The 12,605-nt window shown below is 49.2% G+C and overlaps 22 non-coding genes across 22 annotated transcripts; all 22 read right to left on the minus strand.

The window, feature by feature from the left end:
* Positions 1–45: 45 nt before the first annotated feature.
* Positions 46–119, minus strand: Trnan-guu (transfer RNA asparagine (anticodon GUU)). Its single transcript has one exon. It is a non-coding gene; the product is annotated as a tRNA-Asn (tRNA).
* Positions 120–437: 318 nt separating this feature from the next.
* On the minus strand, positions 438–509 carry Trnat-cgu (transfer RNA threonine (anticodon CGU)). Its single transcript has one exon. It is a non-coding gene; the product is annotated as a tRNA-Thr (tRNA).
* A 689-nt stretch (positions 510–1,198) lies between these two features.
* Trnan-guu (transfer RNA asparagine (anticodon GUU)) lies at positions 1,199–1,272 on the minus strand. Its single transcript has one exon. It is a non-coding gene; the product is annotated as a tRNA-Asn (tRNA).
* A 318-nt stretch (positions 1,273–1,590) lies between these two features.
* Trnat-cgu (transfer RNA threonine (anticodon CGU)) lies at positions 1,591–1,662 on the minus strand. The gene has a single exon. It is a non-coding gene; the product is annotated as a tRNA-Thr (tRNA).
* A 689-nt stretch (positions 1,663–2,351) lies between these two features.
* On the minus strand, positions 2,352–2,425 carry Trnan-guu (transfer RNA asparagine (anticodon GUU)). The gene has a single exon. It is a non-coding gene; the product is annotated as a tRNA-Asn (tRNA).
* A 318-nt stretch (positions 2,426–2,743) lies between these two features.
* Trnat-cgu (transfer RNA threonine (anticodon CGU)) lies at positions 2,744–2,815 on the minus strand. Its single transcript has one exon. It is a non-coding gene; the product is annotated as a tRNA-Thr (tRNA).
* Positions 2,816–3,396: 581 nt separating this feature from the next.
* Positions 3,397–3,470, minus strand: Trnan-guu (transfer RNA asparagine (anticodon GUU)). Its single transcript has one exon. It is a non-coding gene; the product is annotated as a tRNA-Asn (tRNA).
* A 318-nt stretch (positions 3,471–3,788) lies between these two features.
* Trnat-cgu (transfer RNA threonine (anticodon CGU)) lies at positions 3,789–3,860 on the minus strand. Its single transcript has one exon. It is a non-coding gene; the product is annotated as a tRNA-Thr (tRNA).
* Positions 3,861–4,549: 689 nt separating this feature from the next.
* On the minus strand, positions 4,550–4,623 carry Trnan-guu (transfer RNA asparagine (anticodon GUU)). Its single transcript has one exon. It is a non-coding gene; the product is annotated as a tRNA-Asn (tRNA).
* A 318-nt stretch (positions 4,624–4,941) lies between these two features.
* On the minus strand, positions 4,942–5,013 carry Trnat-cgu (transfer RNA threonine (anticodon CGU)). The gene has a single exon. It is a non-coding gene; the product is annotated as a tRNA-Thr (tRNA).
* A 689-nt stretch (positions 5,014–5,702) lies between these two features.
* On the minus strand, positions 5,703–5,776 carry Trnan-guu (transfer RNA asparagine (anticodon GUU)). The gene has a single exon. It is a non-coding gene; the product is annotated as a tRNA-Asn (tRNA).
* Positions 5,777–6,094: 318 nt separating this feature from the next.
* Positions 6,095–6,166, minus strand: Trnat-cgu (transfer RNA threonine (anticodon CGU)). The gene has a single exon. It is a non-coding gene; the product is annotated as a tRNA-Thr (tRNA).
* Positions 6,167–6,855: 689 nt separating this feature from the next.
* On the minus strand, positions 6,856–6,929 carry Trnan-guu (transfer RNA asparagine (anticodon GUU)). The gene has a single exon. It is a non-coding gene; the product is annotated as a tRNA-Asn (tRNA).
* Positions 6,930–7,247: 318 nt separating this feature from the next.
* Positions 7,248–7,319, minus strand: Trnat-cgu (transfer RNA threonine (anticodon CGU)). Its single transcript has one exon. It is a non-coding gene; the product is annotated as a tRNA-Thr (tRNA).
* Positions 7,320–8,008: 689 nt separating this feature from the next.
* On the minus strand, positions 8,009–8,082 carry Trnan-guu (transfer RNA asparagine (anticodon GUU)). The gene has a single exon. It is a non-coding gene; the product is annotated as a tRNA-Asn (tRNA).
* A 318-nt stretch (positions 8,083–8,400) lies between these two features.
* Trnat-cgu (transfer RNA threonine (anticodon CGU)) lies at positions 8,401–8,472 on the minus strand. The gene has a single exon. It is a non-coding gene; the product is annotated as a tRNA-Thr (tRNA).
* A 689-nt stretch (positions 8,473–9,161) lies between these two features.
* Trnan-guu (transfer RNA asparagine (anticodon GUU)) lies at positions 9,162–9,235 on the minus strand. The gene has a single exon. It is a non-coding gene; the product is annotated as a tRNA-Asn (tRNA).
* Positions 9,236–9,553: 318 nt separating this feature from the next.
* On the minus strand, positions 9,554–9,625 carry Trnat-cgu (transfer RNA threonine (anticodon CGU)). Its single transcript has one exon. It is a non-coding gene; the product is annotated as a tRNA-Thr (tRNA).
* Positions 9,626–10,314: 689 nt separating this feature from the next.
* Trnan-guu (transfer RNA asparagine (anticodon GUU)) lies at positions 10,315–10,388 on the minus strand. The gene has a single exon. It is a non-coding gene; the product is annotated as a tRNA-Asn (tRNA).
* A 318-nt stretch (positions 10,389–10,706) lies between these two features.
* Trnat-cgu (transfer RNA threonine (anticodon CGU)) lies at positions 10,707–10,778 on the minus strand. Its single transcript has one exon. It is a non-coding gene; the product is annotated as a tRNA-Thr (tRNA).
* A 689-nt stretch (positions 10,779–11,467) lies between these two features.
* Trnan-guu (transfer RNA asparagine (anticodon GUU)) lies at positions 11,468–11,541 on the minus strand. Its single transcript has one exon. It is a non-coding gene; the product is annotated as a tRNA-Asn (tRNA).
* Positions 11,542–11,859: 318 nt separating this feature from the next.
* Positions 11,860–11,931, minus strand: Trnat-cgu (transfer RNA threonine (anticodon CGU)). The gene has a single exon. It is a non-coding gene; the product is annotated as a tRNA-Thr (tRNA).
* Between the last annotated feature and the right edge of the window lie 674 nt (positions 11,932–12,605).

A 12,605-nucleotide genomic window follows, 5' to 3' on the forward strand; every position in this document is an offset into this window, starting at 1 on the left:
CAAAGTTGATGTATGTCCTCACCTCGGTGACGATTAAAACGATTTCGCCCCCGGGTGGGCTCGAACCACCAACCTTTCTTTTAACAGCCGAACGCGCTAGCCGATTGCGCCACGGAGGCGTCGATTTTGGCACACTTTTGCTCTCTATATCAACGCAATTCGTACACATTCTGCAGGAATCTCGCAGAATGGTAGCATCTGCTTATGCCTCTTCACATGGATAACGTGCATGCACATTGTAGCGACGCTCATAAACGAATGACATTATACTACAAAATGCATACAAACCACTGTTCTGCCTATGCATTCAGAAAACCTCCTAGGCCAGTAGAATACTTGACATAGGTTGTAGAACATCCCTTTCATTCAGTGTACTGCCATGTGATAGATATTGCTCGAGGTAGCTCCGCACGTTGCAGGAAAGTTAAAAAAATGGATGCCTTCTGCGAGGTTCGAACTCACGACTCCTGGTTTACGAGACCAGTGCTCTACCACTGAGCTAAGAAGGCGGCAGCTTTGAATTTGCGAGCTATCCCCGAATTCTCACTTCATCACACTGAATCTTGCAGCCCTCGACCAGATAATTGATTTGGCGCACTGCTGCTGCTGGGAGTGTCCACATTGCCGTTCTCCAAATCTCTCGACTGTTTCGCCCTTACGATCGGCGACGACCGTCAGGCCACCAAAAGTTTGCGGTCTGCAATTCCTTGTCCTAGTGCACAGCTTGTGGGATAACGTGGCTCGACTGCGAAATGCGCCTTTCGGCTCCACTCTCTAGCTACAGTTTGCTGTTGTTCACAGTGGCACTGGCGTTGCCCATGGGGCTTCATGTAAGGCGACTGCACGTCGCTCGGCCAACAGCGGCCTACTGCAGACCGACACTTAAGAGACACAAAATACAAATCGACATCGAGAGACAGGCCCTGTTATATGGCACTCGCGACGTATACGCTCAAATTGAATGTAAATAAAACGTCTTTTGTAGTGGGCGTCGCTCCACTGCAGTGTCACACATGGTGAATAAATAGGAAAACAGTAGAACGTCTGTGTAGGGCCATGTTTTTACCTACAGTGCCACCTGCCTGAATGTGTATAAGCATCTGTGGCATCACTCCTTCGCAGCCAAATTGCCACACTAGCTGTGTATCTCTAACAAAGTTGACGTATGTCCTCACCTCGGTGACGGTTAAAACGATTGCGCCCCCGGGTGGGCTCGACCCACCAACCTTTCGGTTAACAGCCGAACGCGCTAGCCAATTGCGCCACGGAGGCGTCGATTTTGGCTCACTTTTGCTCTCTATATCAACGCAATTCGTACACATTCTGCAGGAATCTCGCAGAATGGTAGCATCTGCTTATGCCTCTTCACATGGATAACGTGCATGCACACTGTAGCGACGCTCATAAACGAATGACATTATACTACAAAATGCATACAAACCACTGTTCTGCCTATGCATTCAGAAAACCTCCTAGGCCAGTAGAATACTTGACATAGGTTGTAGAACATCCCTTTCATTCAGTGTACTGCCATGTGATAGATATTGCTCGAGGTAGCTCCGCACGTTGCAGGAAAGTTAAAAAAATGGATGCCTTCTGCGAGGTTCGAACTCACGACTCCTGGTTTACGAGACCAGTGCTCTACCACTGAGCTAAGAAGGCGGCAGCTTTGAATTTGCGAGCTATCCCCGAATTCTCACTTCATCACACTGAATCTTGCAGCCCTCGACCAGATAATTGATTTGGCGCACTGCTGCTGCTGGGAGTGTCCACATTGCCGTTCTCCAAATCTCTCGACTGTTTCGCCCTTACGATCGGCGACGACCGTCAGGCCACCAAAAGTTTGCGGTCTGCAATTCCTTGTCCTAGTGCACAGCTTGTGGGATAACGTGGCTCGACTGCGAAATGCGCCTTTCGGCTCCACTCTCTAGCTACAGTTTGCTGTTGTTCACAGTGGCACTGGCGTTGCCCATGGGGCTTCATGTAAGGCGACTGCACGTCGCTCGGCCAACAGCGGCCTACTGCAGACCGACACTTAAGAGACACAAAATACAAATCGACATCGAGAGACAGGCCCTGTTATATGGCACTCGCGACGTATACGCTCAAATTGAATGTAAATAAAACGTCTTTTGTAGTGGGCGTCGCTCCACTGCAGTGTCACACATGGTGAATAAATAGGAAAACAGTAGAACGTCTGTGTAGGGCCATGTTTTTACCTACAGTGCCACCTGCCTGAATGTGTATAAGCATCTGTGGCATCACTCCTTCGCAGCCAAATTGCCACACTAGCTGTGTATCTCTAACAAAGTTGACGTATGTCCTCACCTCGGTGACGGTTAAAACGATTGCGCCCCCGGGTGGGCTCGACCCACCAACCTTTCGGTTAACAGCCGAACGCGCTAGCCAATTGCGCCACGGAGGCGACGATTTTGGCTCACTTTTGCTCTCTATATCAACGCAATTCGTACACATTCTGCAGGAATCTCGCAGAATGGTAGCATCTGCTTATGCCTCTTCACATGGATAACGTGCATGCACACTGTAGCGACGCTCATAAACGAATGACATTATACTACAAAATGCATACAAACCACTGTTCTGCCTATGCATTCAGAAAACCTCCTAGGCCAGTAGAATACTTGACATAGGTTGTAGAACATCCCTTTCATTCAGTGTACTGCCATGTGATAGATATTGCTCGAGGTAGCTCCGCACGTTGCAGGAAAGTTAAAAAAATGGATGCCTTCTGCGAGGTTCGAACTCACGACTCCTGGTTTACGAGACCAGTGCTCTACCACTGAGCTAAGAAGGCGGCAGCTTTGAATTTGCGAGCTATCCCCGAATTCTCACTTCATCACACTGAATCTTGCAGCCCTCGACCAGATAATTGATTTGGCGCACTGCTGCTGCTGGGAGTGTCCACATTGCCGTTCTCCAAATCTCTCGACTGTTTCGCCCTTACGATCGGCGACGACCGTCAGGCCACCAAAAGTTTGCGGTCTGCAATTCCTTGTCCTAGTGCACAGCTTGTGGGATAACGTGGCTCGACTGCGAAATGCGCCTTTCGGCTCCACTCTCTAGCTACAGTTTGCTGTTGTTCACAGTGGCACTGGCGTTGCCCATGGGGCTTCATGTAAGGCGACTGCACGTCGCTCGGCCAACAGCGGCCTACTGCAGACCGACACTTAAGAGACACAAAATACAAATCGACATCGAGAGACAGGCCCTGTCATATGGCACTCGCGACGTATACGCTCAAATTGAATGTGCCACCTGCCTGAATGTGTATAAGCATCTGTGGCATCACTCCTTCGCAGCCAAATTGCCACACTAGCTGTGTATCTCTAACAAAGTTGATGTATGTCCTCACCTCGGTGACGGTTAAAACGATATCGCCCCCGGGTGGGGTCGAACCACCAACTTTTCGGTTAACAGCCGAACGCGCTAGCCGATTGCGCCACGGAGGCGGTGACTTTGGCTCACTTGTGCTCTCTATATCAACGCAATTCGTACACATTCTGCAGGAATCTCGCAGAATGGTAGCATCTGCTTATGCCTCTTCACATGGATAACGTGCATGCACACTGTAGCGACGCTCATAAACGAATGACATTATACTACAAAATGCATACAAACCACTGTTCTGCCTATGCATTCAGAAAACCTCCTAGGCCAGTAGAATACTTGACATAGGTTGTAGAACATCCCTTTCATTCAGTGTACTGCCATGTGATAGATATTGCTCGAGGTAGCTCCGCACGTTGCAGGAAAGTTAAAAAAATGGATGCCTTCTGCGAGGTTCGAACTCACGACTCCTGGTTTACGAGACCAGTGCTCTACCACTGAGCTAAGAAGGCGGCAGCTTTGAATTTGCGAGCTATCCCCGAATTCTCACTTCATCACACTGAATCTTGCAGCCCTCGACCAGATAATTGATTTGGCGCACTGCTGCTGCTGGGAGTGTCCACATTGCCGTTCTCCAAATCTCTCGACTGTTTCGCCCTTACGATCGGCGACGACCGTCAGGCCACCAAAAGTTTGCGGTCTGCAATTCCTTGTCCTAGTGCACAGCTTGTGGGATAACGTGGCTCGACTGCGAAATGCGCCTTTCGGCTCCACTCTCTGGCTACAGTTTGCTGTTGTTCACAGTGGCACTGGCGTTGCCCATGGGGCTTCATGTAAGGCGACTGCACGTCGCTCGGCCAACAGCGGCCTACTGCAGACCGACACTTAAGAGACACAAAATACAAATCGACATCGAGAGACAGGCCTTGTCATATGGCACTCGCGACGTATACGCTCAAATTGAATGTAAATAAAACGTCTTTTGTAGTGGGCGTCGCTCCACTGCAGTGTCACACATGGTGAATAAATAGGAAAACAGTAGAACGTCTGTGTAGGGCCATGTTTTTACCTACAGTGCCACCTGCCTGAATGTGTATAAGCATCTGTGGCATCACTCCTTCGCAGCCAAATTGCCACACTAGCTGTGTATCTCTAACAAAGTTGATGTATGTCCTCACCTCGGTGACGATTAAAACGATTTCGCCCCCGGGTGGGCTCGAACCACCAACCTTTCTTTTAACAGCCGAACGCGCTAGCCGATTGCGCCACGGAGGCGTCGATTTTGGCACACTTTTGCTCTCTATATCAACGCAATTCGTACACATTCTGCAGGAATCTCGCAGAATGGTAGCATCTGCTTATGCCTCTTCACATGGATAACGTGCATGCACATTGTAGCGACGCTCATAAACGAATGACATTATACTACAAAATGCATACAAACCACTGTTCTGCCTATGCATTCAGAAAACCTCCTAGGCCAGTAGAATACTTGACATAGGTTGTAGAACATCCCTTTCATTCAGTGTACTGCCATGTGATAGATATTGCTCGAGGTAGCTCCGCACGTTGCAGGAAAGTTAAAAAAATGGATGCCTTCTGCGAGGTTCGAACTCACGACTCCTGGTTTACGAGACCAGTGCTCTACCACTGAGCTAAGAAGGCGGCAGCTTTGAATTTGCGAGCTATCCCCGAATTCTCACTTCATCACACTGAATCTTGCAGCCCTCGACCAGATAATTGATTTGGCGCACTGCTGCTGCTGGGAGTGTCCACATTGCCGTTCTCCAAATCTCTCGACTGTTTCGCCCTTACGATCGGCGACGACCGTCAGGCCACCAAAAGTTTGCGGTCTGCAATTCCTTGTCCTAGTGCACAGCTTGTGGGATAACGTGGCTCGACTGCGAAATGCGCCTTTCGGCTCCACTCTCTAGCTACAGTTTGCTGTTGTTCACAGTGGCACTGGCGTTGCCCATGGGGCTTCATGTAAGGCGACTGCACGTCGCTCGGCCAACAGCGGCCTACTGCAGACCGACACTTAAGAGACACAAAATACAAATCGACATCGAGAGACAGGCCCTGTTATATGGCACTCGCGACGTATACGCTCAAATTGAATGTAAATAAAACGTCTTTTGTAGTGGGCGTCGCTCCACTGCAGTGTCACACATGGTGAATAAATAGGAAAACAGTAGAACGTCTGTGTAGGGCCATGTTTTTACCTACAGTGCCACCTGCCTGAATGTGTATAAGCATCTGTGGCATCACTCCTTCGCAGCCAAATTGCCACACTAGCTGTGTATCTCTAACAAAGTTGACGTATGTCCTCACCTCGGTGACGGTTAAAACGATTGCGCCCCCGGGTGGGCTCGACCCACCAACCTTTCGGTTAACAGCCGAACGCGCTAGCCAATTGCGCCACGGAGGCGTCGATTTTGGCTCACTTTTGCTCTCTATATCAACGCAATTCGTACACATTCTGCAGGAATCTCGCAGAATGGTAGCATCTGCTTATGCCTCTTCACATGGATAACGTGCATGCACACTGTAGCGACGCTCATAAACGAATGACCTTATACTACAAAATGCATACAAACCACTGTTCTGCCTATGCATTCAGAAAACCTCCTAGGCCAGTAGAATACTTGACATAGGTTGTAGAACATCCCTTTCATTCAGTGTACTTCCATGTGATAGATATTGCTCGAGGTAGCTCCGCACGTTGCAGGAAAGTTAAAAAAATGGATGCCTTCTGCGAGGTTCGAACTCACGACTCCTGGTTTACGAGACCAGTGCTCTACCACTGAGCTAAGAAGGCGGCAGCTTTGAATTTGCGAGCTATCCCCGAATTCTCTTTTCATCACACTGAATCTAGCAGCCCTCTACCAGATAATTGATTTGGCGCACTGCTGCTGCTGGGAGTGTCCACATTGCCGTTCTCCAAATCTCTCGACTGTTTCGCCCTTACGATCGGCGACGACCGTCAGGCCACCAAAAGTTTGCGGTCTGCAATTCCTTGTCCTAGTGCACAGCTTGTGGGATAACGTGGCTCGACTGCGAAATGCGCCTTTCGGCTCCACTCTCTGGCTACAGTTTGCTGTTGTTCACAGTGGCACTGGCGTTGCCCATGGGGCTTCATGTAAGGCGACTGCACGTCGCTCGGCCAACAGCGGCCTACTGCAGACCGACACTTAAGAGACACAAAATACAAATCGACATCGAGAGACAGGCCCTGTCATATGGCACTCGCGACGTATACGCTCAAATTGAATGTAAATAAAACGTCTTTTGTAGTGGGCGTCGCTCCACTGCAGTGTCACACATGGTGAATAAATAGGAAAACAGTAGAACGTCTGTGTAGGGCCATGTTTTTACCTACAGTGCCACCTGCCTGAATGTGTATAAGCATCTGTGGCATCACTCCTTCGCAGCCAAATTGCCACACTAGCTGTGTATCTCTAACAAAGTTGATGTATGTCCTCACCTCGGTGACGGTTAAAACGATTTCGCCCCCGTGTGGGCTCGAACCACCAACGTTTCGGTTAACAGCCGAACGCGCTAGCCGATTGCGCCACGGAGGCGTCGATTTTGGCTCACTTTTGCTCTCTATATCAACGCAATTCGTACACATTCTGCAGGAATCTCGCAGAATGGTAGCATCTGCTTATGCCTCTTCACATGCATAACGTGCATGCACACTGTAGCGACGCTCATAAACGAATGACATTATACTACAAAATGCATACAAACCACTGTTCTGCCTATGCATTCAGAAAACCTCCTAGGCCAGTAGAATACTTGACATAGGTTGTAGAACATCCCTTTCATTCAGTGTACTGCCATGTGATAGGTATTGCTCGAGGTAGCTCCGCACGTTGCAGGAAAGTTAAAAAAATGGATGCCTTCTGTGAGGTTCGAACTCACGACTCCTGGTTTACGAGACCAGTGCTCTACCACTGAGCTAAGAAGGCGGCAGCTTTGAAATTGCGAGCTATCCCCGAATTCTCACTTCATCACACTGAATCTTGCAGCCCTCGACCAGATAATTGATTTGGCGCACTGCTGCTGCTGGGAGTGTCCACATTGCCGTTCTCCAAATCTCTCGACTGTTTCGCCCTTACGATCGGCGACGACCGTCAGGCCACCAAAAGTTTGCGGTCTGCAATTCCTTGTCCTAGTGCACAGCTTATGGGATAACGTGGCTCGACTGCGAAATGCGCCTTTCGGCTCCACTCTCTGGCTACAGTTTGCTGTTGTTCACAGTGGCACTGGCGTTGCCCATGGGGCTTCATGTAAGGCGACTGCACGTCGCTCGGCCAACAGCGGCCTACTGCAGACCGACAATTAAGAGACACAAAATACAAATCGACATCGAGAGACAGGCCCTGTCATATGGCACTCGCGACGTATACGCTCAAATTGAATGTAAATAAAACGTCTTTTGTAGTGGGCGTCGCTCCACTGCAGTGTCACACATGGTGAATAAATAGGAAAACAGTAGAACGTCTGTGTAGGGCCATGTTTTTACCTACAGTGCCACCTGCCTGAATGTGTATAAGCATCTGCGGCATCACTCCTTCGCAGCCAAATTGCCACACTAGCTGTGTATCTCTAACAAAGTTGATGTATGTCCTCACCTCGGTGACGCTTAAAACGATTTAACCCCCGGGTGTGCTCGAACCACCAACCTTTCGGTTAACAGCCGAACGCGCTAGCCGATTGCGCCACGGAGGTGTCGATTTTGGCTCACTTTTGCTCTCTATATCAACGCAATTCGTACACATTCTGCAGGAATCTCGCAGAATGGTAGCATCTGCTTATGCCTCTTCACATGGATAACGTGCATGCACACTGTAGCGACGCTCATAAACGAATGACATTATACTACAAAATGCATACAAACCACTGTTCTGCCTATGCATTCAGAAAACCTCCTAGGCCAGTAGAATACTTGACATAGGTTGTAGAACATCCCTTTCATTCAGTGTACTGCCATGTGATAGATATTGCTCGAGGTAGCTCCGCACGTTGCAGGAAAGTTAAAAAAATGGATGCCTTCTGTGAGGTTCGAACTCACGACTCCCGGTTTACGAGACCAGTGCTCTACCACTGAGCTAAGAAGGCGGCAGCTTTAAATTTGCGAGCTATCGCCGAATTCTCACTTCATCACACTGAATCTTGCAGCCCTCGACCAGATAATTGATTTGGCGCACTGCTGCTGCTGGGAGTGTCCACATTGCCGTTCTCCAAATCTCTCGACTGTTTCGCCCTTACGATCGGCGACGACCGTCAGGCCACCAAAAGTTTGCGGTCTGCAATTCCTTGTCCTAGTGCACAGCTTGTAGGATAACGTGGCTCGACTGCGAAATGCGCCTTTCGGCTCCACTCTCTAGCTACAGTTTGCTGTTGTTCACAGTGGCACTGGCGTTGCCCATGGGGCTTCATGTAAGGCGACTGCACGTCGCTCGGCCAACAGCGGCCTACTGCAGACCGACACTTAAGAGACACAAAATACAAATCGACATCGAGAGACAGGCCCTGTCATATGGCACTCGCGACGTATACGCTCAAATTGAATGTAAATAAAACGTCTTTTGTAGTGGGCGTCGCTCCACTGCAGTGTCACACATGGTGAATAAATAGGAAAACAGTAGAACGTCTGTGTAGGGCCATGTTTTTACCTACAGTGCCACCTGCCTGAATGTGTATAAGCATCTGTGGCATCACTCCTTCGCAGCCAAATTGCCACACTAGCTGTGTATCTATAACAAAGTTGATGTATGTCCTCACCTCGGTGACGGTTAAAACGATTTCGCCCCCGGGTTGGCTCGAACCACCAACCTTTCGATTAACAGCCGAACGCGCTGGCCGATTGCGCCACGGAGGCGTTGACTTTAGCTCACTTGTGCTCTCTATATCAACGCAATTCGTACACATTCTGCAGGAATCTCGCAGAATGGTAGCATCTGCTTATGCCTCTTCACATGGATAACGTGCATGCACACTGTAGCGACGCTCATAAACGAATGACATTATACTACAAAATGCATACAAACCACTGTTCTGCCTATGCATTCAGAAAACCTCCTAGGCCAGTAGAATACTTGACATAGGTTGTAGAACATCGCTTTCATTCAGTGTACTGCCATGTGATAGATATTGCTCGAGGTAGCTCCGCACGTTGCAGGAAAGTTAATAAAATGGATGCCTTCCGTGAGGTTCGAACTCACGACTCCTGGTTTACGAGACCAATGCTCTACCACTGAGCTAAGAAGGCGGCAGCTTTGAATTTGCAAGCTATCCCCGAATTCTCACTTCATCACACTGAATCTTGCAGCCCTCGACCAGATAATTGTTTTGGCGCACTGCTGCTGCTGGGAGTGTCCACATTGCCGTTCTCCAATTCTCTCGACTGTTTCGCCCTTACGATCGGCGACGACCGTCAGGCCACCAAAAGTTTGCGGTCTGCAATTTCTTGTCCTAGTGCACAGCTTGTGGGATAACGTGGCTCGACTGCGAAATGCGCCTTTCGGCTCCACTCTCTGGCTACAGTTTGCTGTTGTTCACAGTGGCACTGGCGTTGCCCATGGGGCTTCATGTAAGGCGACTGCACGTCGCTCGGCCAACAGCGGCCTACTGCAGACCGACACTTAAGAGACACAAAATACAAATCGACATCGAGAGACAGGCCCTGTCATATGGCACTCGCGACGTATACGCTCAAATTGAATGTAAATAAAACGTCTTTTGTAGTGGGCGTCGCTCCACTGCAGTGTCACACATGGTGAATAAATAGGAAAACAGTAGAACGTCTGTGTAGGGCCATGTTTTTACCTACAGTGCCACTTGCCTGAATGTGTATAAGCATCTGTGGCATCACTCCTTCGCAGCCAAATTGCCACACTAGCTGTGTATCTCTAACAAAGTTGATGTATGTCCTCACCTCGGTGACGGTTAAAACGATTTCGCCCCCGGGTTGGCTCGAACCACCAACCTTTCGGTTAACAGCCGAACGCGCTGGCCGATTGCGCCACGGAGGCGTTGACTTTAGCTCACTTGTGCTCTCTATATCAACGCAATTCGTACACATTCTGCAGGAATCTCGCAGAATGGTAGCATCTGCTTATGCCTCTTCACATGGATAACGTGCATGCACACTGTAGCGACGCTCATAAACGAATGACATTATACTACAAAATGCATACAAACCACTGTTCTGCCTATGCATTCAGAAAACCTCCTAGGCCAGTAGAATACTTGACATAGGTTGTAGAACATCGCTTTCATTCAGTGTACTGCCATGTGATAGATATTGCTCGAGGTAGCTCCGCACGTTGCAGGAAAGTTAAAAAAATGGATGCCTTCTGTGAGGTTCGAACTCACGACTCCTGGTTTACGAGACCAATGCTCTACCACTGAGCTAAGAAGGCGGCAGCTTTGAATTTGCAAGCTATCCCCGAATTCTCACTTCATCACACTGAATCTTGCAGCCCTCGACCAGATAATTGTTTTGGCGCACTGCTGCTGCTGGGAGTGTCCACATTGCCGTTCTCCAATTCTCTCGACTGTTTCGCCCTTACGATCGGCGACGACCGTCAGGCCACCAAAAGTTTGCGGTCTGCAATTTCTTGTCCTAGTGCACAGCTTGTGGGATAACGTGGCTCGACTGCGAAATGCGCCTTTCGGCTCCACTCTCTGGCTACAGTTTGCTGTTGTTCACAGTGGCACTGGCGTTGCCCATGGGGCTTCATGTAAGGCGACTGCACGTCGCTCGGCCAACAGCGGCCTACTGCAGACCGACACTTAAGAGACACAAAATACAAATCGACATCGAGAGACAGGCCCTGTCATATGGCACTCGCGACGTATACGCTCAAATTGAATGTAAATAAAACGTCTTTTGTAGTGGGCGTCGCTCCACTGCAGTGTCACACATGGTGAATAAATAGGAAAACAGTAGAACGTCTGTGTAGGGCCATGTTTTTACCTACAGTGCCACCTGCCTGAATGTGTATAAGCATCTGTGGCATCACTCCTTCGCAGCCAAATTGCCACACTAGCTGTGTATCTCTAACAAAGTTGACGTATGTCCTCACTTCGGTGACGGTTAAAACGATTGCGCCCCCGGGTGGGCTCGAACAACCAACCTTTCGGTTAACAGCCGAACGCGCTACCCAATTGCGCCACGGAGGCGTCGATTTTGGTTCACTTTTGCTCTCTATATCAACGCAATTCGTACACATTCTGCAGGAATCTCGCAGAATGGTAGCATCTGTTTATGCCTCTTCACATGGATAACGTGCATACACACTGTAGCGACGCTCATAAACGAATGACATTATACTACAAAATGCATACAAACCACTGTTCTGCCTATGCATTCAGAAAACCTCCTAGGCCAGTAGAATACTTGTCATAGGTTGAAGAACATCCCTTTCATTCGGTGTACTGCCATGTGATAGATATTGCTCGAGGTAGCTCCGCACGTTGCAGGAAAGTTAAAAAAATGGATGCCTTCTGTGAGGTTCGAACTCACGACTCCTGGTTTACGAGACCAGTTTTCTACCACTGAGCTAAGAAGGCGGCACCTTTGAATTTGCGAGCTATCCCCGAATTCTCACTTCATCACACTGAATCTTGCAGCCCTCGACCAGATAATTGATTTGGCGCACTGCTGCTGCTGGGAGTGTCCACATTGCCGTTCTCCAAATCTCTCGACTGTTTCGCCCTTACGATCGGCGACGACCGTCAGGCCACCAAAAGTTTGCGGTCTGCAATTCCTTGTCCTAGTGCACAGCTTGTGGGATAACGTGGCTCGACTGCGAAATGCGCCTTTCGGCTCCACTCTCTGGCTACAGTTTGCTGTTGTTCACAGTGGCACTGGCGTTGCCCATGGGGCTTCATGTAAGGCGACTGCACGTCGCTCGGCCAACAGCGGCCTACTGCAGACCGACACTTAAGAGACACAAAATACAAATCGACATCGAGAGACAGGCCCTGTCATATGGCACTCGCGACGTATACGCTCAAATTGAATGTAAATAAAACGTCTTTTGTAGTGGGCGTCGCTCCACTGCAGTGTCACACATGGTGAATAAATAGGAAAACAGTAGAACGTCTGTGTAGGGCCATGTTTTTACCTACAGTGCCACCTGCCTGAATGTGTATAAGCATCTGTGGCATCACTCCTTCGCAGCCAAATTGCCACACTAGCTGTGTATCTCTAACAAAGTTGATGTATGTCCTCACCTCGGTGA

This window comes from Schistocerca gregaria, chromosome 5 (assembly GCF_023897955.1).
Source record: "Schistocerca gregaria isolate iqSchGreg1 chromosome 5, iqSchGreg1.2, whole genome shotgun sequence".
Lineage (NCBI taxonomy): Eukaryota > Metazoa > Arthropoda > Insecta > Orthoptera > Acrididae > Schistocerca > Schistocerca gregaria.